The sequence below is a fragment of the Meleagris gallopavo genome, chromosome 15 (genome assembly GCF_905368555.1).
Source record: "Meleagris gallopavo chromosome 15, MGAL_WU_HG_1.1, whole genome shotgun sequence".
NCBI classification, from domain to species: domain Eukaryota; kingdom Metazoa; phylum Chordata; class Aves; order Galliformes; family Phasianidae; genus Meleagris; species Meleagris gallopavo.
Window position 1 is genome coordinate 9,346,714 of NC_139418.1, and position 23,766 is coordinate 9,370,479.

The 23,766-nt window shown below is 40.0% G+C and overlaps 1 long non-coding RNA gene across 2 annotated transcripts; it reads right to left on the minus strand.

The window, feature by feature from the left end:
• Positions 1 to 12,831: 12,831 nt before the first annotated feature.
• LOC146543331 (uncharacterized) lies at positions 12,832 to 21,696 on the minus strand. Of its 2 annotated transcripts, XR_014886554.1 has the most exons (5): positions 21,298 to 21,696; positions 20,434 to 20,560; positions 17,407 to 17,465; positions 14,901 to 15,004; positions 12,832 to 13,780 (listed from the first exon to the last, which is right to left on the minus strand). It is a non-coding gene; the product is annotated as an uncharacterized LOC146543331 (long non-coding RNA). The 2 variants fall into 2 exon arrangements; XR_014886553.1 differs by lacking the exon at positions 17,407 to 17,465.
• Positions 21,697 to 23,766: the final 2,070 nt, after the last annotated feature.

Consider the following 23,766-nt stretch of genomic DNA (forward strand, 5'->3'; position numbering starts at 1 on the left):
TTTAGAGTCAACCTTTTCATGAACTGGTTACAAGCTCGGTTCACAGTGGAAGTGTGGGCTATTTTTGGTCCTTAGGCTGAGGCTAGAGATATGAGAGCTGCCTCTGATGGCATGTTGCTTTTCAGCTCTGGGTGGAAGGGGATGTTCAAAGGTATGTAAAACTAAGGAACAATAATAAAGAAATAAACTAAGGAATTGCTATCAAACCTGGGAGAGATATTGTTTCATGAGCTGTTGAAGCTGGAGGCAGTACCTTGGTTCTGGTTTTTGAACCCCTGACAATCTGCCTTCTCTAAACACCATCGTGCAAAGAACCCAGAGGAACCACAAACTCCAGCAAGGCAGAGAAGACTGATTATATATATATGGTTATATAGTTCTTTTTTCCTTTTTTCTTCCTCTCTCCCCCCGTCCCTTTTTTTTTTTTTTTTTTTTTTTTTTTTTTTTTTAAGAGGAAAAGGCTGCTCATTTCTTTGCTCCATGGGGGTTAGCATGTAGCATCCTGGCTCCTGTCACTAAGAAGCATGATAAGACTTCAAAGAGTACAGTGCAGGGCAGATACAGGCAGGCAACAAGAATGGGGCTAATAAGTAGCCTGTAAAAAAAAAATAAAATTACAAAACAACAAAACAAACCACCAAATAGAAAAAAAACTCTAATGAGCCACCCAGATCATATATGATATGATCATTTTCCATCTTAAATAGCCTCTTTTATTAGCAGGTTTAGAGGACCCCAGACAGCGGCAAAATATTATCGGAGGTCCATAGCCATGGGCATAGAGCAAGGAAAGTGAATTTGAAGACCTAGCTACATCTGGACTTTATCAGCTCTTTTCCTGGCTAGTATTACAGTAAACAATTATCTGTAGATCAGGAGACAGCAGGGACTTTAAAGACCCAAATTACAGAGAAAGGGAGAGAGAGAAGGAGAATACAAGAGATAAAAAGGAGTCTATGCATCTTATCGTACTAATGAAATCAACCTGACAATCATGGCAGGCTGCAAGGGTATTACACTGTCTGGTATTAAATGAGCAGTTACAACACAGGCTCCTGTATCAAACAGCAAATAGACACGAAAGAGAAGAAAAATGTACCGCTAGGTCAAGGCGAGTGATTTATAGGGAGCAGTTAGACAGCTGGTCAGTTTTAAGCCCTCCTCAAGCGTGCTGTCAGGATAACAACATATTCAAATACTTCGATTAGCATTTCAAGGGACGGGGAATGCTCTACCACTCAGAAAACCTCGGTGAGCCCTAAAACGCAATTAATGAGGAAACAGCAATTGCCCGCAGCTGTTATTCTGTTTATGTGCAGAGGAGCAATCACCTGTTGCAAAGGCAGCAATAATCCGGCCTGTTCTGTGGACACATTTGACTAATTTTGACTGTTTCAAACTGCGATGCTTTGCTCTCCTTGAACTTGCTGCAAAAAAAGCAGCTCTTGCAGTGACTGGAATCAGCATGAGCCAGATTTGGTCCCAAAAGGCTGTTTTTCAAAAGCACGGGAGGTAATAATTCCATGTTCCTCAATGGAACAGACGCAGTGAGGACTGTTAAGTCCTGCTGCATTTTTATAAGGGCTGGTGGAAACATTACCAGTTCTTATAAATTTCTTTTTTTTTTTTTTTTTTCCTTTTTCTTTTTCATCCATACAGTTTCAAGATCTTGTAAGATGGAGATAACAGCCAACTAATTCTACAACTGGAAAAAGGCATATGACACACAAACTGGGCTTTGGGAGCAGCACTGAAATAGTGCTGTTCAGAGATCCTTCTGAGGCACCGTGGGAATGGTGATCTCTGTATTATTTTTCATAAATATGGCTTCACAGTCCCTTACTGCTGCTGTATAAACTGGATAAGGAAACAGATTTTTTTAAATGTTGAAGCATGCCACTGATCCATAGGAAAGAAAAAAATGAGGGATCTCCATGAATACTTACCCTCTTCTGGAAAGTAGGGAGATTTTGCTATGAATCAGCTCCCAGAACTTGTGCTTGGCTTTGTTTTCAACTCTAGACAAATTTAATGAACAAGAAAAAGATGAGAAGCAGCCATTGTAAGCAACTTGTACAGAAAGCTAAAGGTAAGCAAAATTTTGGGCAGTTTTTACTGGTCTGAGGATGTAAAAGACACCTGAAGTTCTCCTGCACACCACTCAAAGTATGCATGTACCAAGACAGAAGCATGTTTCAGGGCTGAAACATGACTTTGGCTATTTTGCTTTGGCAAAATCCACTGCAGCAGGAAAAGCAAAGACAGTAAATTATTTGTTCCCATGGAGGACCTAGAAAGGATACCTTCTCAGGTACCCTCTCATCTAGACAAAGGAGCAGATAACCATTTTGGAAGCAGAACAATACAGTATAAATCATTAGCCAGAAGTTTATACTGAGCTTTGAAAAAATTGATTTGAACCTGAGAGTTATTCTTTCCTCTTGTCCATTTTTCTAGACTAAGATGGATCTCGATGGCTTTGGGAAGATAGCAAAGGCTGACATCTTCACCACTTCACCACGTTGAAGTGCAATCCCCATCACATGCTGAAGGCAGAGCAGTGCTCAGAGGTGTCTCTTGGGTTTAGGACAATTTCTTGAAGATGCTAGGCCGGTTTTTTGCCCCTGGAGCTGACAAATCTCAGGTCAGCTGAGGTACTTCGAGCAACTCTTTTTGCAGTACTTTTCCATTGATCCTCTGCCTAGGTGCATAGTTCTGATTTTGTCTGTGTCATGGGAAGATGTCATCTTGATCCCTCTGCAAGGCTTTCACATACGAACATTTTGTTTGAAGGGGAAGAGAAAGAAAAAAACGAGTGACAAAGAGCGGTTAATCAGTATTACTTGAGATATTTACATTCATGCTTGAAGATGAGCAACATGATATATTTCCATTCCCGTTCATGTGGCTAAAAACTTTTATGTAGTTGCTACAACTTACTGTTTAAAAATGAATAATGACACACTAAGGCTTCTTAATGGATATGAATTATCTAAAGAACAAAGGGTAAGATTCTCTGGTTATACTACTGGCTAATCTGTATGACTGTGGGGATGGATTCCCCTGAGCTCAAGGGACTTCTTTCAGGATAAGGAAAGTTGAAATATGTGATAACTATCCTTCCATCATGGGGCAGAAGGGATTGTGAGGGTGTATGTACTTGATGCAACATGACAGCACTGGGCAAGGCAAGGACACGGGAGAAAAGCAAGTGGGTGGAATCCTAGAATACATTTCCTTTGGAGGAGGTTTGTTTTGATAGTGCTGGCCCCACCCGCTTGGCCAAACTTCCTGGGCTAGCTTCCTACTCCATGTAAATCACGGAGAACGGAGGCTCATTCGTTTTATTGGGACTGGGTCTATTTATAGCATCTGAGGACTGCATCCAGTGTTTATGATGATGTAAGAGCATGAAACAGATATATCAGAAAGTTCTTTTTCCAGGCTTGTTTTTTTAAGTGCTCAACTGAATAGAACTCGTAAAGGATGATTAATAGTTAGTAAACAAGGACTGTTTTGTCTTACGTGGCAGAATGTTAGAAGTTATTTTGCACATTAGACAGCACCTGAATTACTTATTTTGTCTGCTAGTCAGGTCTCAGAAAAGTACTGCAAATGTTCTCTCCCCCTCTCTCTCTCTCTCTCTCTCTCCCCTTTAATGGTTTCCATCTCTATCTCCTTATTTTTCCCGAGGCAGTTATCAGTGCATTTTTTCAGATTTCCCAGGCAGATACATTATCTTGTGATACAGCCCATGGTTGTGAATGTCACAGCTTGCTGTTTGACGTGATGTCTCCCTAAGAAGATGCACCACCCTGGGGGGCAGGGGTGTGGTGAAGTGACTGTACCTTCCTCAGTAATCATATTTAAATAAAACAACTTAAAAGTATCTACATGATATCCTGTACTAAGCATCTTACCACAACCTTAAATGAAAGGCAGCGTAGCTCTTCCTTGTTCTTCATGGTTGTCCTTCGTGGCACATCCAGCAGGAATAACATATTGTCTGCCATTGGCCCTTTTCTTTAGTAAAAGTCCACCTAGCTGATTCTAAAGGCCACAAAAAGTTATTTTACTTTATTTTCCATTGATTATAGCCAAGTTTAGATTATTCTTCTGAAGAGGACTGATCCTAGGAGCAAATAAGGGCTGATCAATAGTCTTTGGACACTAAAAGCATAGTATGGCAGGAGGGTATACTTGAAGAAGATGGAAGAATAAATCTTGAGCACTTCTGTTCATTAGAAGTCCCATGACACTTTTCTCAAGATTAATAATTGCAGGCCTGGAAGAGGAGGGTTGACAGTTTAATCTGAAGCAACTTGCATTCTGCCTGCCACAATCCTCCTCAGTTTCACTTGGATTTGGTTCTGCCCTTCTTCACTTCCACTCCTGGAACATGGTCATAGGTTGCTAAACAGCTGATATGTTGCACCCCAAAGGTGAATGCATTCCAGCAACAAGTAAAGTGATCTCTTTGTAATGCCTGCCTACATGGATGAATGCTGGTTACTAGTAACATCAAGAGATTCTATGGGAGCAGAATGTGGTCCTTGATCTGTAAAGTATCACGCAAAGCCAGATCTAAAGATATCTCAAAGCCAGAACGTAAAATGCTCTGATATTTGTGTCAAGCCAGAGGAGTTTTCTAAAATCAAATGAAATATAATTTCAGCACTTTGAAGAGACAGAGAATAGATACACAGGTGGATAGATACGTAGATAGATAGATAGATAGATAGATAGATAGATAGATAGATGATAGATAGATAGATAGATGATAGATAGACAGACAGACAAACCGATAGATAAATATATTGATTACTAGAACTCTTTTTTGGGAAGGTTTTCCCAAACAACCATAATCTTACATAACCACTCCACAGAACCAGTAGGTATGTGTGGAGAAATTCTCCATTGTTTGGGAGCTGTGGGTTTCTATATACCAAAATACATCAGAGATGAAAAAGAACAGGGGAATTCACATCAGCGAAGGATGAGAATTGTTTTAGGATTCAGTGTGCAGAACTGCAATTTTGTTTGGTCAAAACAGCAAGACTGCTCAAAGTAAAAACTTCTTTCTTGTAGAGAAAATTAGTCTTAGGCTATAGCTCTGACTCATACCAAGCCAAAAACAACAACCTTAAGCAGTTACCCCTTATAGTGTGGTAATAGTAATGAGAGCCCCAGACTGAATATGAATGAGGGAGGGACGGATTAAGGGGGACAGAGCTCTTTGCCCTTGGCTTTCTGGGGGTGCAGGGCTGAGTAAGGGCAGACCAGGAGAAATTCCCTCACTTTTCCAATCAGATACTATATCAAAGCTTTAATATCCAGCCAAAGGGATCCTTTTTTAGGGCTAATGGTGGTCAAATCTGAACATGTTTTCAGTGTCAGTTCAACTTGAAAGAAACCTGCCAAAAGTCAAATACTTCAAACATTGGAAAAATTGCCATTTTCCTTGAGGTCTCCCATCCTCCCTTTAACTATTTTTTTCTCTAAACACAAAATTTGAGGGCTCTGACCTCAAAAAACACTTCACTGTAAGCAAAGTTCTTCTTGTGCCAACTGGATTTCAAATGCAACCTCCCCCCCCAACCCTAAAGGAAACTTTCAACTTAGATGTTCGAGTTTCATTTTAGAGGTTATTTGCACTGTTTCTGAAGCTTCTGGGAGTTCTTTATGTTACTTGCTTATCTCTTTGATCCATTGTTCCCAAATGAGTGATTCCATTTATTTCTGTTTTCAGCCTAAATTGCCTCACATCCCTTGTTTCCAGCCATATCTTTTGTTTTTACTTTTCCTCTTTGGTCTTCGGGGGGGTGAGGGGGAGAGAGAAACAACTTCAAGTTAAAAATGTACAATTATTTTGGTTTTGTAACATAAGGGAAGATGTGGAATGAACGAGGATTTGTGTATTTTACAGCTTTCTCTTCTTTTGCTGTTCAAAACTAGTTTGCATACCTTGAGGCCAGTTGTCTAAATCACAAGGGCTAACATTCTCAATGCCAAAAAAAGCCTTGTGCAAGGTGAAGCACAATTAAATAGTCTGAAAGAAGAACAATAATTTCCCTGATCTTTTTTTGTTTTATTTTGTTTTGTTTTGTTTTTTATTGCCAGCAGGTAAAAACCTCAACTTTATGTCTCATTTGAACTACAGAGGCTCTTAAGCTAAATGAAGAGTCAGCTTAATGGTTGATGTGAAACCATTTAAATAGTGTTTGGTAAAGTCATTTGTTCCTTTTGCATCTTTATCTTCAGTCTGACATGGGCTTAACCTTTGATCCTAATCCCTTTGTCACTCAGGTTCAGCTCTGATCTCAGAAAGTAAAAGTATTGGTGCTGTGTTATTTCAAGAGGGAAATAAAATCTCTGTTCTCTAAAGAAGAATACTGAGTTATTCTGCTACTGACAGTAGCAGACATAAAGCCATAACACTTATGGAGCATGGAAGATGTTTTCTTGGAGGAGTTCTTGAGGTTCTGCAGGAACCAGGTGTACATCAGGATTTGAGGTGCCTCTAACATCTCCTGAAGAAATCCACAAGGTTTGTGTGGCTTTGGAAAGCTGTTTCTTGTTTATTTATTCTTTCTTCTGAAGGCAGAAAACATCACTCCTGCACCTTGGAGGTTCTGAAGATTCTTAGGGCGAATTAGCCTCACTTAAATTTAGGTTCTTATATCAGGATCCCAGTTGCTTTTGTCTCTTCTTTATAGTCAAGGGAGAGAAGATACTTCCAGGGGGGATTTAGGCACATTGAAATTCTGCCATTCATCTCTGTAATCCTTTTTTCTTGCTTAAGCTGCCCAGTCGTCCTTTTCCTTGGATTTCTTGACATCATTTGTCCATCATGTGTGACCAGTCACCTGGCACTGAAAGTAAAATCCTGCATGGAACCACTGGTGTACAAAGTGAATGCATTATTAGCTAAGGAACTGTTTACCACAAGGTCTTCCTGGGGCCAGAAGCTTAGAAGGATTCAAAAAGGTATTGGATATTTGTATCACTAACAAGAATAGCCAGGTACAATAATAAAGATTAAAAAAATAAATAAGAATTTTGAGAGAGCTATGAATCTACATTCTTCAAGGCTTATCTGAACTTCTGACTAATGAGGGTTTGGATGAAATTTTGTGCAGTGGAAATTCTCTGGGATTTATGTTTTAACTCACTTAGGCACTTTTGAAATCCCACCCCCTGGCTTGCTGGACTTCTGATTGATCCAGGATGACATTTCCTATGAGCATATGTTTCCAATCATCATACAATGCACAAATTTGTAAAAAAAAAAAAAAAAGTTCCTGAATATTTCAGGAAAAAAAAAAAAAAAAAAAAAAACAACAACAAGAAAAGAAAACTTTTCCTAATAAATAGTAATTTGCCCAGGATGATTCCTTCCTTTAGTTCTTATGCCTCATACAGCCTTCCAGAAAAACCTTGGCCTTTGGTGTACCTCTACTAATAGTTCTTATTTTTCAGTTGGCACCAGAAACATCTTAGATCCTTTGGAGACTGGAGTGAAGGTGATGTGCGTACCTCGAAGAATTTCCTTTCTAGGGAATACAGAATTCAAAGCTAATTATGCTACAGGAAACATTAAGCATATTTCTTCAGATTTCCAATTGAGAGCATGTTTTGGGTTACAGTTTGTTATATATGCTTTTAATAACTGTTGTAGTCTGAAGAAGTGTAAAGTTTGGTCATCTCAGAACTGGAGTACAGATAATCATGGCTATCCTCCAAATCCTGATGCTGATGGAAGCGGTCCTTTCGTATGTTTTCAGTGCACAGTGAACTGCATCGTGGATAGTAAAGAAGCAGTGCCTCCAGCAGGGAGCTAGATAGACAGAGTGATAGGTACTGAGCTCAGCCTGGATTAAAGGATGCACAGGCTGTACAAAGAAAGTTATGCCAAAGAACTAAGTAGTACATGTGCTCAACACACACAAAATCTCTCCTCACCTAATATAAATAGATGAGTTAATCATAAGTTAGAAAGGGAAAAGTCTCAGAAGTCTAAGCAGCCCCTTGTTCACAGTTTCTTCTCTGTGCTTGGCGCGATCATAGAGCAGTGCTCTGTATAGAAAGGTCACACTATTATACATCCCACGAGTGTTACAATTATAGCATCCCTGGTAGCTTCTAGTCATTGCAAAATAATTGTTGGGAATTTTTATAGAAGTCTTTTGTGGTACTCTTTTTTTCCTCACTTCTTGATCTGTGGAGCTGACTCATGAAGCTGGAAGAGGAGATGAAGGAGCTAATTGCTGCGGGAACTTACATCACAAAGCTCTTGGGCTCAGCAGCTGAAGCTGGTTTCATTTCACTAAAACGGTAACACTGAAACTACTGTTTTGTCATTCTGCAGAGCAATGGCTGGATGGGCATTACCATGACCAGGAACAAACAAGTAGCAGCAGCAGCTGAAAGATAAAATGAACAGAAAGGCTCTCTGTGCTATACAGATTGCCTTTCAAAATTTACAAAATGTCTAAGAGGTCTTTTCTGTTTTCAAATAGCCACTTAATCTCTGCTGGCCTTTTAGTGTCTTGTATTTGATAATTTTAATTAAATTTCATAACTGACCATGCTGAAAAAGAGCTACCATGCATTACATTCTTCTTTCAGATCTGAGTCTACCCCAATTAAAAAATAATTCTGAAGTTGGATCTAATTCTAGAGTTGGGTAGTGAGACACTGGCACAGGCTGCCCAGGGAGGTTGTGGATGCCTCCTGTCTGGAAGCATTCCAGGCTAGGCTGGATGGGGCTGGTCTAGTGGAGATGTCCCTACCCATAGCAGGGGGTTGGCATTAGATGATCTTAAAGATCTCTTCCAACCTAAACCATTCTATGATTCTATGATCTTTAGGGATGACAAAGGGACCACATAATGACCTATTTGCGTCCTCACGTGCCTCATGTGTTTTCCCCTACCATATGCAAGGCATTTACCTAACTTCTTCAGTATCTTTCTCCCTATCCTGTTTCACAGAATGGCAGCATCCATTGTTCATTCCTTCATATGCTGATGTGACTCTTCCAGGTCAAGCTGGTTCCTACGTGCTAGGAAAATCATCTCTACTGTCTTGATTCCCTATGTTCTGAGTTTTGTTCTGCAGAGGTCTTTTGCGAAAGATTTGGAGGTATTACTGTCATCCTTTGATTTTAAAGGAAGCAAAATGTGTCACTGACACCAGTGAACTTATTTTAACACATGATTACAAGCACAGTGTGGAGTCGTGGAGTAGCACAAGAGGACATTTCCACCTTTCTAACAGAACACTTCATCACATCTTTGCCTCTGTTGGGCTCCCTGACACAACATGCATATGCCCTGCTGAGTGCTGAAAATCCTCTGCAAGTTTGCAGGCAAGTGAAGTAATGGGACACCTGCTCTAGGTCAGTCCCTGTGTGTTCTGCAGTTCCCAAGGGTGCTTACTCTAGTTCACTGCAAAACTGGGACCTATGGGGCTGCTGTAAAGAAGGTGTCTTTAACAAGACCCAGAGATGAGTCCAAGTTCTTCAGCATGGGGACCGTAGAGGAATCTGGATGGCCGCTGAGCTTTGAACATATGCTGCAGCAGTAAAACTACATGAAAACGCTACAACTACTCAGAAAGAAGATTGTAGAGAGATGGGGTCAGTGTCTTTTCCAGGCAACAGCAATAGTCTGGGAAGAAATGGCCTCAAATTGCACCAGGGTAGGTTCAGGTTGGATGTTAGGAAATAATTTTTCTCAGAAAGAGTGGCAAGGTATTAGAACAGACTGCCCAGTGGGGTGGTAGAGTCATCGTCCCTGAAGTTGTTCAAGAAGAGGGTAGATGTTGCACTGTGTGACATAGTCTAGTGGGCATTGTGGGAATGGGTTGGGAACTGGACTTGATCTCAGTGTTCTTTTCCAATCTTAATGATTCTGTGATTCTATTATTCTATGAAAAGCTGTTCTACCACAGAGTTGCCTCTCCCACAACTCAACTTGTGGAAAGGGAGCATTTCTGCTCAGGGAAGCAGAACATGTACTACAAATTGCATCATAAGCACTGCTTTTCTCAGAGAACATGCCTAATTGAACAGCAGTGCAATGAATCTCTAGTTCTTTACTGGTCCTGGCCGCTCACCCACACAGCCAGATGAATCAGTTCTTTTCCTGGCAGCTATGGGAGAATTAGAGGTGACAATAAGGTGAGAACACACTTCACTTAAGATGCGTTTTCTCTTCTACAGATCCCATATTTTATTCCCTCTTTTCTCTATACCAGCCTTCCCTATGGGTAGTACAGGCCATTACTGAGTAAAGCCAACCAGTGTTCTGAATATCATAAGGACTGGTTTGTTCTTAAGGTTTTAACCATAGGCTTTAGCTTGCCTATGGCTCCCTCATCTTGCATTAAAAAGCAACCTATGTAGTCAAAGAATTAAAAGTTCATAGGTCCCCTATTTTATTCTATTTTGATTTATGGTTCATGTTGATTCCATTTGCTGTCTACAACCTGTTAAATTACTCTAAGTAGGTGTGTGATAATACCTGACAGAGGCCAGGACTTGGCAAAGCATTCATTTAAAAAAATGCTGAGGCCAGTCCTACTTTTTAGCTCTAGAACTGGCAGGTGGGTGGATGCTAGTTAGGTCTTCATTATATTATTTTAATTCAATAATACCAAACACACTGTGGGCAGCAAGAAAGCATCCTTTTAAATGTTATCCATTGCAATAAACACATGTAGTTCAATAAATTGCTTCTGATGTTTTTCATTCCTATTAGGGGCCTGAGCTAATATCCCACGAAGCAATTGAAACCACTCCTCTCAACTTGAACATGCATCGGATATGGTCATGTTAATCAACTGTCCATCAGAATTATCTTTATCATGTTTATCATTCATTCCACTGTCAGAACGTGACTGCCTGTCCTGTACAAAGAAACAGGGCCAGCAGTTTCACTGGGGAAGCGAAAAAACAGCCTGTATTCAGCCTGCATTTACATCCATCATGGTTCCTCATACGGAACGAGCAACTTTTCCATTTTTAATTATGAAAGTATATGTATATTATTTAAATGTGTTGTCCTGTCCCAGTTTTCTTGCTTCAGCACACAAAGGATAGATTGGTCTATAGAGAGGCAATATTCAATAATCTGGGCAAAGGAGAAGGAAGGAATGCAGTAGCACTGGTACTCAGAATCTATGTAAATTAAGCTAAAATAAATAAATTGTTAATATATTGGACTATGATGAAAGAAGTCATAAGAGAGAATTAGGTCATACACGAAATGAAAAACACATGTATGTTTGTGTTTTAAGTGTGACACTCTTATGGTACAATTCTGATAATCCTCCAGAGGATGATCGAGGGGCCAGAGCCAAGCTTCTGAAACCTGAACACCATCATATATTACCTTGCTCAACTGACCACTTTGCAGTGGGCTAGAGCAGAAACCCACATCCCAAACTTCATCCCAACACATCTCTGAGACCCTAGTCTCTTTCTAAACTTTCTGCTTCTTATTTGAAACCTTTACATTTCTGGAACTTCGACTTCACTTTCTTCCTTTTCCCTGATGTTCTGTAAAGAGGAACTGGATAATTTTATAATCACTGAACACTTGTGTTGCTACTCAGGCATGGGCGGTTTCAAAGGTAAAGCTTTCATGTTGTAAGCTGGTATTTCCCTGGGGAGAGAAGAATGTTGCCTGTTTGATGCAATATTATACATTTTGTTTGCACTCATTAGAGCCTAATGGGTATTGGATTTTTACTTCTCTTTTATTTGATTTCTCTGGTATCACCTGTGATTATATAATGAAATCCCCTGCCCAGGGAAGTGGTGGAATCATTGTTGCTGGAGGTTTTCAAGAAAAAGGTATGTCACACTGAGAGACATAGTTTAGTGGGCATGATGGTGATGGGCTGATGCTTGGACTAGATAATCTTAGTGGTCTCTTCCAGCCTTACTGATTCTATGATTCCATCATTCATAGCAGACATCCTTGTTGCATAGAAATTGTTGGATTTCTCCCAGGATGAGGAAGGACTGGTATTTCTAAAATTCATGTTGGCAAAAGGGGGTTTGAAACTGTAATTCATATGTCCAACGGGTTCAGAAATTATTTCTAAGCCCATTAATATATCTCTGACTGTTACAGACAGAGTCTTAACATGTTGGGTAGGGCAACCTGACTCTTAATGCCATGTCTCCATTTTAAATGAATACAAATCACATCAGAAATTACCACCAGATCCCTGCATCTGTCAGTGCCAAAGCAAGCTCAAGAGGCAAACAGAGCCCTCCTGAGCCCCAACCAATACTGCTTATGTCATTTCACACCACGCTTCCTAGTGCCATGTGTACCCCTGGGCATTCTGGACCCTTCTTGATGACAATTGAAAGCTTTCATTGCTTCTAGTGGAAGTGAGCTCCGATCCCACTCCTATAAAATGCAGTTGGTTGTCATAAGTGGACTGCTAGTCTGAACCGGTATACCAAATCCCACGTTAGCTTAAAAAACATTAAAATGATAACTTCATCTCGAGTTACTTTCCTATTCATCTATAGAATTTCTCAATTATGTATGACTAATTTTGCACAAAGTCATTATTTGGAGCAATTTGTCTAAGTATGAGAGGCAACACCTTCAACCTTCCTGCATGGTGGGTGGGGAAAATGTCATAATCAGTTCTGCTTTGGCATGAGTTATTAAGCGGTCACAGGAGTTCAAAGGAGAGAAATAATGAACAGGTAAGTCATTACATGCAAAAATTCTTCTTCTATATTATCAAAATACAAATTAATTACAGATAAGATCAGATGAATTTTCTTTAATGTCAGTTTTTTCCCAGAGATGGTAATGAAAGCGTACAGTATGTGGGAGGAGAGGAGTGGAGATGTATGGAAGGGATGTTTTATTAATGTTGGCTTGATTTCACTGGGAAGACGTTGCCTGTGAAAGCAGTAAAGGAATCAGGAAAGGCTCTGGGACATGCAAATAAAATCATTTTTATTGCACTTAGTGTGCTAACTCATGCATGATCTCATTCAGACTCTCAAAGCAATCATAAAACTATCTCCATGCAACAATTACTCCATCAGCCAATGCAATCAGCCGGTAGGGCAGCTGGCAGCCCTTGCCACAAGATCCTCCTGAATTCATTAACTTGTGGTCGGATATCTTCTCAAGGTTTCCATTCTCTATCTTAAAGGGAATGACCGTAACTAAAGTGAACATGTGACTCATCACAGCCAAGAGAGAGAAGAGCCCACCCCGCTCCCCTCCCCCCTTACATGCAATACTAATATTCACATGACAACAAACATTTTCAAAATAATAGTCCTATATACTTAAGATTAATCAGAGCGGGCGCCATCCAACTTGCAAAGGTAGCAATTTTCCTTCATTAAAGCCAAATCAGGAGAGAGAACTTCAGGATTCCTTAGGGCTAATTACAAGGTGTTAATAATAACAATATAATGGCAGCAATTTTCTAGCTTTGCCCAAACCTATAATCTGCCCTGAGTGCCTTATAGGATTGTCTCTGAGTTTATATAAAGTCAAGTGTTAGCTCAAAAAATGTTTTAAGTAATTTAATTTTTACATCATGTCTCTCCTCAGTCTGTTTGCAGCAATGTGGTAATTATTAGTGGAGAGCTTTTTGTTGGAGATGTGGACAAGTAGCAGCACGACAGCTCCCAACAGCTCCAAACAGCCTTCTCCCATCACAACCGAGTTTCTTGGGCCCCTCCTGCCCACAGCGGAAGGCAGAGAGGTAACTGATTACAGGAGAGCTGGAGACAAACAACAAACAGACAAACGTACAAATTATTTTCACATCCACCTCCTAATTGCTTGCTAAAAGCCCTCTAGGACTCAATGATCAAACGCAGCATATTGCTAGAGCAGGGATGAGTCACCTGTCAAAAATTTTCAACTGCAATAGCAAATCAACAGCCGGGCCACAGTGAGGGATGTTTGAAATACAAGAGAGAACTGAGCGGCCGCTCCAGGGTGAATGCCAGCTGTCCCAGGAACAGAGCTCACCCACATCTGGAGGGTTTTCAGGGTCAGGTCATCATCCTGAGCACCTTGTAGGCTCACATCACAAATGTGAGAAAGAGCCAGCGTGATCCAAGGCTGAAGCAGAGATCTGAATTGCTCATTAATCCCTTGTCAGATTTTGAAATGGTCCCACTATTGATCTGGGTGTTGTTCTTAGCCTCGTGGTAATCATTTGCCTTAATGATGTAACAGCACAGTGTAAGGTAATCTGGAGAACCTTGATACGTAAACTGGAGGCATCAGAGACCTTGCTCTAAAGGAGAAAAATGTCATAATATATTTGTCTTTTTTTTTTTTCAAGATATATTGTGTTTACCTACACTCTGTCACATTTTAGCCCGCAGCAAAATGATTTATGAACAAATTATAACCTACTTCACAGCTGACAAGTTAATTCTCACTGAAAAATAAGAAGGAATTATGACAACACTGAAGAATGTTAACATGTTACGTACTCTAATTGAATAAAAGACGCCTTACAGTGCAAGCCTGTATTCATTTCAGTGCTTCCTAAAGGCTGAAAAACTTTGAATATATATATATTACAAAAATGAGAGTCAAATTTCTGTGAGTTGGGAAACTTTTCCACTTCAGACCTTCCAAATCTAACTGTGGAATCTCATGCAAACAGTTCTGCCTAGAAAATTTCTGGTAGCTCTTAGGTGACAAATAGTGGATGGTTTTCAGGTGAAAACTGGGGAAAAAAAAAAAAAGAGAGAAACAAACAAAGGAGCCAAAATAACCCACTGAAAGTATTTTGCTCCACAATAGAGGGAGGGAGGGTTAAGAGAAATGTGTGGTTTATGTATGAGAAGGAAATATCTTAATTTTTCTGCTCCCCAGGCTCACCTGTTTAGGAAAGGGAGGGACAACATGGTCGAAAGGGGTTAAACTCAGGGCTGGAGTGAAGTCAGGTGAGTTCAAGTGGTGGTTCTTTATCTCATATGATGACCCTGAGAGAAACAAACAGTTCTTCATTTCTCGGCTACATCTGCTTCATCTTTTCAAAAGCCCCACCAGCACTTATTCAAGAGTACTGCATACTTTGATGTCTAAAGATGAAAAGCGGTTTTTGAGGTAAGAAATCACAGATTAGTTCTAATCTAGAAGAATCAGTGCCTACTAATGATGAGTTATTTAATTCCATATGAGTCATTTTTTTCTTCTTTTTTTTGGTTGGTTTTAGTAGACAGTTATCAGGTCAAATGGTGCTAGGTGAAAAAATTAAGAGTATTCCTTTTGAATAAACTGAGTAAAAATGACTTATTTTTCTGCTTAAAAAATTAGTACAGATCAGGATCCGCTTTTTCTTGCTCATAGTCAGATGCAATCCCAGCACTAAGTAAACCAAGCACTTCACACCCATTCACTAAAGTAAATTTATTCTGATTTATCTTATATACTTGTCAAAAGCTGTGCCAAGATGTATAAACAAACCGTTTTCTTGGATTGTTTCAAGCTAATCATATTAACATATTTGCTTTATTAGTTTTGAGGAGTTTCCAAGTGAAAATGATTGAAGTAGGGTCCAAAACCAGCTTTGTTTCTTTGCCAGTTCTGGTGCTAATATGTGCCTCATTGGACTTCTACTGTCCATGTCCATTTGCTTGTGTTTTTGTAGAGGAGGCTTTCATCAGCAGCTCATCATCCATTTATTTCTGCAAAATGCCGTGCTTAACTGGCCCATTATTTAAAACAACAGGAAAATGTGACATTGGGTCTGCAGAAGGTGGTGCTCTCTGATGAGCTAGATGAGCTTGGGGGATTTGCAGATCAAAAAAGAAGCTTTCCCATAAACATACAGGAAATGTGCTGTACAGTTAGGACAACGTGTTCAGCAGATCCCAGAGGAAGAAAATATGCCACTAAAGACTGAAAAATTCCATGCCATAACCATGTGCTTTATCAACATTCCATAGAAGGAAAATGCTAGCCCAGGGGGGGTTGTCCATCAAGGCAAAACTCACAGCTTTGCCCTTGAGCAAAAGCTGAATGGGCAAAGGGTAAGGAGGAAAAAGTAGAAGTTACTGTGACAAAGGTATCTTTTATTCTGCTGCTCAGGCAGTTTCAAGCCATTTGAAAATGTGAGCTTATCTTCTTCCTTGGGGTATTCTGAGCCTTCCCACAATTGAATTTGTTGCAATTTATGGAGTAAGAGCATCAAGCAAGCCTTGGTTACAGAGCCCATGGTTTGGGATGAAAAACATCTAAAAGATCCGTTGGCTTCATGATGCAAGTCATGGCTTGTAGCAAAAACAGTTTTAATTATGGTGAAACACTGAAGATGAAATTCAGAGAGTTAAAAAGAGTACAGTTCTCTTGCTGGAGCTCTACTAAGGATGGGGGAAAACAAACAAGACATATCTATGAAGGCATGAGTCCATCTGTGCAGACTTGAGGCACTGTGCAGTTGCTACCAACCTTTTGATTTAGCTACTGATTTATCTCCAGGTGCTTTTCTGAGGGTTTCAGTTATCACTTGCCTGGTTCTACAGCTACAGTTGCTGTTGCCCCATACGAGGATGTGGCTCTGCCTGGGTAACCATCAGACCAGCAGCGAGATCCTGAAGGTGCTCTGGCTCCTGGTATCTCACTGTGGTGAATGCTGTAGGGAAAGCCCCTTTGAGCCTTATGAGTCCCTGACACAGCCACATTTGAAAAATATTAACAAGAGCCTTAAAAGCGTGAATTCAATGACCTGTCCTTCCCTTGCCGTCCCCTACATCTGTGCCTCCCCTCTTTCTGTACATCAATTTCCTATTCTGTTCTCATGGAGGTGACTGAGATTAAAGGTTTACTGTGGCTGATTATTCAGGAAAGTCCCACTTTCTAAATCTGGTTCTAATTAAAAGGGGGTGGGAGGAAATACGGGAAAAAAAACCAGCCCTCCTTACTGTACACGCAGGCAGCCTAATCCATCCTCCTGACTTTCATAGGCATGAGTTTCTATCATAGAATTAATAAACTATTTTCTGAGGTTTATGTTTCTTAACCCTCTTCACCCCGGAGATTTTTGCGGATGTGAGCTGTAGATGTCACTTCCAGAAAAGATGGGCATCTGACTTGAGCCTGGACATCAGTTTATTTATGAGGGAGGGGGCCAGGAGTTCAACCCTTGTGTTCGTAACGGGGCTAAGCAAACAGCTCCAACCCAGCTCTAAGCCATTCCAAATAGACTGAGGAGCTGGTAACCCAACTCCCAACCATTGCTGGAGTTCACGTTTAGGTTGTGATTTTACTCCATTCCCAAATGTCACTTTATCCCTGCTTTTCAGGAGCTTATTTTCAAGGATTTATGAAATGTGAGATGACAACCCAGTGCAATAATGTTGTGGAGATTTTGCCCTTAACTCACCTTAGAAAATACTCCGCACGAATGGTATGGATGTAGCTTCCAAGAGCAGTCTTATTTCCCTTAGGAAAAAGAAAATCTGAGCTGTGTGCCATTAAAATGAAAAACTTGAAGAGAGTGGGAGGGTGCTGAGCAGGGCATTAATCAGATATGGTTAAAAAAAAAAAAAAAAAAAAAAAAAAAGAAAGAAAGAAAGGAAAAGGAACAAAATGAAAAAGAAATGAATTTGCAGGAGAAGAGAATAGTTCTCCCAGCATTTGCTTATAAGTTACACAGCTGACAGCTTCCTCCACACAATTTCTCTTTACTGTAGGGGCAGAAAGTTCCCATTACTTCCCTTTTGTCTGTGTTATCATTATTAATATTTGTTACTAATAATACAGGACAAATCAAACTGCATATTTGGATTCTCTCAGCCACAGGAAGAGAGATTACTATGGCTTCTGTAATGCAAATATTGTAGACTTCTGATCAGTGCTAAGTCAAAGTCATTACTCATCTCTATGTTACTTTATTTAGAAGTGGTCTGGTTTAATGAAGCGTTTAGAAAAACAAATGACAATAAAGCAGTTTCTACCTCCAAATTTCCAGCTGCCCTCCCACAGCATTTTTACAGCACATTGCCCATTTTAACCTCTGCATCATGACTGCTGATCGCAGTGTTACCATGCGACCCTCCAGTGAGAACAGAGAAGGTTCCCACATCTGTGGCTGTTAATAGAAGAAACAAATCAAAATCAATAAGTGATGGAAGAAAGAAATACTATTACGGGCACCTGTGTTTATACTTTTCCAAAGTAATACTCTCTTTTCCTAACTCATTTACAAGATCTAATGGCCCAAAATAAAGCACAGTCCTATGAGCTGCTAAATTTAAAGAAATTGGGGAATTTTCAAGGAACAGTTGATTACAGCTGCATTCCCAGAGAAGCCCATTTCATAGATTCTCATATTTTTCCACTAACCCAAATATGTGACATCCACCAGTGCTGCCCCTCTGTAGATTACCTGCAAACCTCTGAAGTCCAGTGGCTCTGGGTAACAAGCTACCAGTTAACGGAAGCACTTTTTGCCAAGGATTATTCTACACCTTCTCTGAATCTGTCACAGAGCTTTGCAAAGTGCTTTATAAAGAATGAGAAAGGGGAGCAGGTGAGGATTACCTGCAGCCACTCTGTCCTGTAGCAAACCCATACAGTGCTCAAAACATGGTGGCCTGTGTGAATGGAAAAGCAAAAGTAGCTGCTCAGCAGAGAAAATGAAATAAAATCCAATCTAATATTATATCCTTCCCAGCAAACAGAGAAATAGAAGAAGAGGATGCAGGTGGGTCTTCTGGTCACTTGGATATCTACTTTCTGGATGCAGCAGAAATGGAAGGGTGAAGAAGGTGCCAAAGATCTGTGATCTTTGGGCAATAGCTCCTCTTCAGAACAGACAGTAACAGCTTGAGATAGATGAGTTTTCAGAAATATGAATATCCTAAATCTGGGGCAAACAAATTTTTAAAGAAATCAGCCCTAATCACGCATGCAGGGTCTCCTCTCTCCTTGGCAGCCAGCACACATGCAGCAAGTTGATTCTTCCTGGCTTCTTCAGGCAGCAGGTGAAGTGCTGGAGCAGCAGCCACCAGAGGCAGCAGGGATGCCTGGATGCCGGATGATATCCTGTGCCACAAGAAATACCCATAGGAACCCTGTGCAGTGAAGAGTGGCTGCGACCAGGAGGGAAGCCTTCAGTTAACAGACTTCATTATGGAAATCCAGGATCTTAACACTGGGTATTAAAAAATATATATTTTAAAAAGAAAAATGTGCTAATATAAATTATCACTGAAGCCAATGCATGGGAGCATAGAGTGCAAACACTGTCCAAATCTTTCTGATTTGATGGCAGAAAAAAAGAGAGAGAGAGAGAAAAAAAAAAAAGCTATCAATGATATCTGCATATTGGTTTCACATGTTTGTATGATTGATGCTTTGTGTATACATAGTGGACATTCCCTGTTGGCAGATGTATAGAAAAAAACTTCTCTTATTAAAATTTCTTAAATTTTAACTTCTTAGGAGTATTGTACAGCCTCTATTTCAAGAGGGTGAAGGCATCAGTGCATCAGAGTTGGTGGTTGCATTAAACTGCATTGGACAGTTTCATACAAAAACAATCCTTGGGATGTTTCTACACCACATATGTTTGCGTAAATATCTGCATGTATTTATAACCCACCTCTTCTCATAAAGATACAAAGCTATCTCCCTGGTGATTTACATCCTGTATCTGTAATCTGTTGCAAGGTCAAAGCAACCGAGCCGAGGTCTGTGGAGCTCCTCCAGATTTACACTGCTCTAATAAAGATCAAAATCTGTCTCTGAATATTACCCTTCCTATTCACAAGCATATTTTTATGTTTGTGTTATCTTCTGCCTTGTTACATTCCTGAAGAGTTTTTCTGCTAACATACTTGGACTACAATATTTAATCATTCAACCTTGGCCCTTTTTCAGAGGAGGAGAGCTGACAGCTGGGTTAAATTACAAAAATGACAGTATTATATGACTAGCAGCATCAGTATCTAAATAATCTGAGTATCAGCCACTGCTGAACATCTAATTACATTAATGAAATCTTACAAAAGTTCCACTTCATTCAAATATTTTTCTGTAAAACTAAGAAGGTAAATTATTCAGAGGTCTGGAGGGAACCAGTTCTATCTGCAAACTGCACTTCCAACAGTAGCGTCAGTCTGAATATACGAGATGAATGTGGCATTATCCTTCAAATAATTGATTAAAAAAAAAAAGAAAGGCAAAATCTTAATGGCCAGTTCTTTATGTATAAAAAGACATCTTTTTGTTTTATTTTGTTTTTATTAGTGGTGATGCAGAGGTTGATTCTTCAAGTGCCTTGTTAGGAAATACAATTTGGAAACTTTCTGCAATACTGTTTCTGCAAGTGTGAACGATAACAATCGCATAACACTGGTCCAAAAAGGAGAGAAGTAGTCAAAATCGAGATCTTAGATATCCTCACCAGTAAATCTGTTATCAATGATATCTGAGCAGTAGAGGTGTCAGCACCAAGGCACGCAGAAAACTGTTTTCAGTGGCAGGTTGAGTTCCTCTCCCATCCACGCATCCATTGCACCATTTAATTCAATCTGGGGGAAAAAAAAAAGCATAAAATATTGTGCTTATACTGCACCTTGATTTATAGTTCTTGGAGAGGTTTTAAAGAAAAAAAATAAGCAAATGAGCTGCCATGGATTACTAAAGAATATTCTGTTCTGTCTCAGAACAGGATGATCCTTCAAGGTGAACTTTGTGTTTGCGTTCTGTCAATCTGTACATAAGTAAGTTAAATAATGTTAGTTCCAGCCTTAACCCCTTTCATCAGCAATATTGTAGCCATACCTTAGCCCATGTAATTTTCTTCAGTGAGGATGTTTACACTTTGAAACGTCTACTATCAATGCCAGCTGGCTTGAAATGTAGAAATTACAAAAGAAGGAGGAAAAAAAAAAGATTTAAAAAAAATAAAGGAGAATTCCAGAAAATAAATAAATAAATAAATGCTGAATGACCTCAGGGATTTAATTTTAAAAAAAAAGAGGGGGGGGGAAACAAGTTGATCAGTACAGCTTGATAGAGTTCTGCAGCCAAAGTCGCTGGATCATCACAGGCTAATGTTCACAGAGACACAAAGAACTGAAAATGTTATCTCTCTTTTAGCTGTAATCTCTGATTAGAACGTTTAATCAATTAGCATTGCTGTTGTCAAAACTTGCTCCCAACAAAGGATGAGAAAAGCTGCCGGAGGGCGATCGCAACGGCTGGCCAACTCCGAACCGTGCAGTGAGGTGGGAGACGCGTCCCTGCAAGAAACGTCATGTTTTACCTGGGTGCAACACCGAGCACTGTGTCCTGAGATGATAATGCTTTTCTGGTGTCATCCATCTCAGAAGCATTAGCAGAATATCAACAACCCCTCAAAGAAGCGTATTTTCTCTTCCATTTTCAGAATGCAGGGGATTTTTTATCTTTAGGAAGCGTTTGTAGGCCAACTGTGAAAAAGTTGCTGCGTGTTTTCCTTCCTCTATGAGCCACCTGGGGCTCAGTCTCTTGCAGTTGGTCATTATTGGAATTCCAACAAAAATGACACAAATTCTTTTCTTTTCTTTTTTTTTTTTTTTTTTCTGTGAGGTTTGTTATCTCTCTCATTAACCCGACCTTTGTGTTGCAGAGTTCTCTGAGGTCTCGAACAAGAACAGGATCTCATTGTGTTAAGTACTGTACAAACATATAATAGCTAGTATAAACAGGCAGGGGATTGGGCAACAAAGAGCTGAAGGAAGAAAATACAATGGTTTCCATGTCATACATGACAACCTCAGCCCCAAGAGAGGCTGTATGACTTACTTAAAGCTGGGGACAATGTCCATGGTTTAAAAATTCACCCATGTTTCCTGTGTGAATGTATGCAGCTCTAACCACAAAATTACCTTTCCTTTCCACCTACATATCTGCTTATGAATGCAGCTCTCGTCGTGCAACCCAAAGCGCAGTGTGGTTTATAGTCTCTGGCCCTCCGTCAAAGCCCTCCTCGAGCCATCCACTGCCATGTTTGTACAACTGCTGTACCAAACGAATACCCCGTGTCCCTCCTTTGAGCCGTTGCTTTATCTGCACCGTGGACATAGCTTCAATGTGGTGTAATCCTGGTAGCCGGCCAGATGGGAGTATTAACGACAAGTATTTCTTCACAAGAAATTCAAATGTAGGTCACAGCAAACAAATGTGTTTGAATGGGGATTGTTTATTTGGAGACAGAGAGGCGTTCTGTGCATTTTGAGAAGGCTTTAGGTGAGTCTCCTCCGTGGTGAGTGGTTATAGAAAGTCACTCACCATTTTGGGATGAGGGAGAAGGCATGTTCTTGGCCTCAGACTGCCAAGCAGCACTTGGTACACCGTAACCCCCAGAGCAAAGGAAAGACAGACCCAGGGATTGTTCTCATGTCAGAGCTGTAGAGCAGTGAGATTTAATGTGTTGGCTTTTTTAATGAGTTGCAGAAAGAAGTGGACAGTGAGGTGATGAAATTTCCTGAAGTGCTGACAGACTGAGGCGTTCTTACTTAGTTATGGGAAATGCTGGAATATGCATGTTAATTGGTATGACTGTTTAGGGTTGTATTCAAGCGTGCAGCATTCTTGGAAAGAACCATATTGGTTTCATGTGTAACCTTTTTGATGTGGTCTTCATTCCTGAGCCACGACTCTGTCTCTTATGGATTGGAGAAGACAAACAACCATGGAGAATGCAGCAAGGGCAATGCTAGGGAGGCCCAGGATGCATTATGAGGGCTCTAAGGAGAGCTCTTGTAGGAGGTCCCAGAGAAAACGGGAGCAGGGGCAACTTCACTGAACCTCTCACCACATGGAGCTGGCAGATCTCGTGCTGCTCTCTGCATACAGAACCCAGTGTTCGTTCCCAAAATTACAGCCTAAAAGCTATGCGTAGAGATACGCTTTATTTTCTCCCAACATATCTCTCAGCTCAAAAAAAAAAAAAAAAAAAAAAAATTAAAGACAATTGTATATCTGTCAGCAAGCAAGATAGTATGAAACACCAGCACCATGCTTCTGGGTATTGCAGTGCAATGGCACAACCGAGAGCCAGAGCTCCGGCGTGGATGGGAGAAAGCCTAGAGAGATTAAATGAAAGATCGGCTGCGCAGTAGCACTCCCCAAATGCACTTGAAAAAAGGACAGCCGCGCAAAATGAACCAGAACATGACTGATTTACACAGGCTGCAGAGAGAGCAGCGGGGTCAGTCAGCCATTCAGAACTCCTCCCAACAACAGTCTGTGAAAAGGCTGGTGGGGTCCTGAGGAATTTCCAAAAGTCTGAGACCATACATAACCAAAATATTCCTTAGAACGAATGGGGGAATTCACACCAGAATGCACACGAGAAAAAAAGATTTATTGGTTACTATTTACCTTTTCGTGTGTCAGTCTTTTCTTTTCTTTTCTTTTCTTTTCTTTTCTTTTCTTTTCTTTTTTCTTTTCTTTTCTTTTCTTTTCTTTTCTTTTCTTTTCTTTTCTTTCCTTTCTTTCTTTCCTTTCCTTTCCTTTCATTTTATTTTATTTTATTTTTTTCTTTTCTTTTCTTTTCTTTTCTTTTCTTTTCTTTTCTTTTCTTTTCTTTTCTTTTCTTTTTCTTTTCTTTTCTTTTTCTTTTTTTCTTTTCTTTTTTCTTTTCTTTCTTTTCTTTCTTTTCTTTCTTTTCTTTTCTTTTCTTTTCTTTTCTTTTCTTTTCTTTTCTTTTCTTTTCTTTTTCTTTTCTTTTCTTTTCTTTTCTTTTCTT